Source organism: Oncorhynchus masou, chromosome 11, assembly GCF_036934945.1.
Source record: "Oncorhynchus masou masou isolate Uvic2021 chromosome 11, UVic_Omas_1.1, whole genome shotgun sequence".
In the NCBI taxonomy this organism is placed as follows: Eukaryota; Metazoa; Chordata; class Actinopteri; order Salmoniformes; family Salmonidae; genus Oncorhynchus; species Oncorhynchus masou.
The window spans coordinates 831,600-835,285 of record NC_088222.1 but is presented as its reverse complement, the minus strand read 5'-3'; positions in this window follow the sequence as shown (position 1 = coordinate 835,285).

Below are 3,686 nucleotides of genomic sequence, written 5' to 3'. Positions count from 1 at the left end.
TATCTAGACCTGTAAACAGACTATAATGTATCTAGACCTGTAAACAGACTATAATGTATCTAGACCTGTAAACAGACTATAATGTATCTAGACCTGTAAACAGACTATAATGTATCTAGACCTGTAAACAGACTACACTGTATCTAACTGTATCTAGACCTGTAAACAGATTATAATGTATCTAGCTGTATCTAGACCTGTAAACAGACTATAATGTATCTAGACCGGTCAGACTATACTGTATCTAAATGTATCTAGACCAGTAAACAGACTATACTGTATCTAGACCTGTAAACAGACTATAATGTATCTAGACCGGTCAGACTGTACTGTATCTAAATGTATCTAGACCAGTAAACAGACTATACTGTATCTAGACCTGTAAACAGACTATAATGCATCTAGACCTGTAAACAGACTATAATGTATCTAGACCTGTAAACAGACTATAATGTATCTAGACCTGTAAACAGACTATACTGTATCTAGCTGTACCTAGACCTGTAAACAGACTATAATGTATCTAGACCTGTAAACAGACTATAATGTATCTAGACCTGTAAACAGACTATAATGTATCTAGACCTGTAAACAGACTATAATGTATCTAGACCTGTAAACAGACTATAATGTATCTAGACCTGTATCTAGACTGTAAACTATACTGTATCTATACCTGTAAACAGACTGTATGTATAGACCTGTAAACAGACTATAATGTATCTAGACCTGTAAACAGACTATAATGTATCTAGACCTGTAAACAGACTATAGTAAGACTGTAAACAGACTATACTGTATCTAGACCTGTAAACAGACTATAATGTATCTAGACCTGTAAACAGACTATACTGCCTCTAGACTATTGTAAACAGACTATACTGCCTCTAGACCTGTAAACAGACTATACTGCCTCTAGACCTGTAAACAGACTATACTGCCTCTAGACCTGTAAACAGACTATACTGCCTCTAGGATGTAAACAGACTATACTGCCTCTAGACCTGTAAACAGACTATAATGTATCTAGACCTGTAAACAGACTATAATGCCTCTAGACCTGTAAACAGACTATAATGTATCTAGACCTGTAAACAGACTATACTGCTGTATCTAGACCTGTAAACAGACTATACTGCATCTAGACCTGTAAACAGACTATACTGCCTCTAGACCTGTAAACAGACTATACTGTATCTAGACCTGTAAACAGACTATAATGACCTGTAAACAGACTATAATGTACTAGACCTGTAAACAGACTATAATGTATCTAGACCTGTAAACAGACTATAATGTATCTAGACCTGTAAACAGACTATAATGTATCTAGACCTGTAAACAGACTATAATGTATCTAGACCTGTAAACAGACTATAATGTATCTAGACCTGTAAACAGACTATAATGTATCTAGCTGTATCTAGACCTGTAAACAGATTATAATGCATCTAGACCTGTAAACAGACTATACTGCCTCTAGACCTGTAAACAGACTATAATGTATCTAGCTGTATCTAGACCTGTAAACAGACTATAATGCATCTAAATGTATCTAGACTAAACAGACTATAATGTATCTAGACCTGTAAACAGACTATAATGTATCTAGACCTGTAAACAGACTATAATGTATCTAGCTGTATCTAGACCTGTAAACAGACTATAATGCATCTAAATGTATCTAGACCTGTAAACAGACTATAATGTATCTAGACCTGTAAACAGACTATAAATCTAGAGACTATAATGTATCTAGACCTGTAAACAGACTATAATGTATCTAGACCTGTAAACAGACTATAATGTATCTAGACCTGTAAACAGACTATAATGTATCTAGACCTGTAAACAGACTATAATGTATCTAGACCTGTAAACAGACTATAATGTATCTAGACCTGTAAACAGACTACACTGTAATGTATCTAGACCTGTAAACAGATTATAATGTATACTGTATCTAGACCTGTAAACAGACTATACTGTATCTAGACCGGTCAGACTATACTGTATCTAAATGTATCTAGACCAGTAAACAGACTATACTGTATCTAGACCTGTAAACAGACTATAATGTATCTAGACCGGTCAGACTGTACTGTATCTAAATGTATCTAGACCAGTAAACAGACTATACTGTATCTAGACTGTATCTAGACCTGTAAACAGACTATAATGTATCTAGACCTGTAAACAGACTATACTGTATCTAGCTGTACCTAGACCTGTAAACAGACTATACTGTATCTAGCTGTATCTAGACCTGTAAACAGACTATAATGTATCTAGACCTGTAAACAGACTATAATGTATCTAGACCTGTAAACAGACTATAATGTATCTAGCTGTATCTAGACCTGTAAACAGACTATAATGTATCTAGCTGTATCTAGACCTGTAAACAGACTATAATGTATCTAGACCGGTCAGACTGTACTGTATCTAAATGTATCTAGACCAGTAAACAGACTATACTGTATCTAGACCTGTAAACAGACTATAATGCATCTAGACCTGTAAACAGACTATACTCCCTCTAGACCTGTAAACAGACTATACTGCCTCTAGACCTGTAAACAGACTATACTGCATCTAGACCTGTAAACAGACTATACTGCCTCTAGACCTGTAAACAGACTATACTATCTAGAATAAACAGACTATACTGCCTCTAGACCTGTAAACAGACTATACTGCCTCTAGACCTGTAAACAGACTATAATGTATCTAGACCTGTAAACAGACTATAATGTATCTAGACCTGTAAACAGACTATACTGCCTCTAGACCTGTAAACAGACTATAATGTATCTAGACCTGTAAACAGACTATAATGTATCTAGACCTGTAAACAGACTATAATGTATCTAGACCTGTAAACAGACTATAATGTATCTAGCTGTATCTAGACCTGTAAACAGACTATAATGTATCTAGACCTGTAAACAGACTATAATGTATCTAGACCTGTAAACAGACTATAATGTATCTAGACCTGTAAACAGACTATAATGTATCTAGACCTGTAAACAGACTATAATGTATCTAGACCTGTAAACAGACTATAATGCATCTAGACCTGTAAACAGACTATAATGTATCTAGACCTGTAAACAGACTATAATGTATCTAGACCTGTAAACAGACTATAATGTATCTAGACCTGTAAACAGACTATAATGTATCTAGACCTGTAAACAGACTATAATGTATCTAGACCTGTAAACAGACTATACTGCCTCTAGACCTGTAAACAGACTGTATCTAGACCTGTAAACAGACTATACTGTATCTAGCTGTATCTAGACCTGTAAACAGACTATAATGTATCTAGACCGGTCAGACTATACTGTATCTAAATGTATCTAGACTAGTAAACAGAATACTGTATCTAGACCTGTAAACAGACTATAATGTATCTCTGTATCTAGACCTGTAAACAGACTATACTGTATCTAGACCTGTAAACAGACTATACTGCCTCTAGACCTGTAAACAGACTATACTGTATCTAGACCTGTAAACAGACTATAATGTATCTAGACCTGTAAACAGACTATAATGTATCTAGACCTGTAAACAGACTATAATGTATCTAGACCTGTAAACAGACTATAATGTATCTAGACCTGTAAACAGACTATAATGTATCTAGACCTGTAAACAGACTATAATATCTAGCT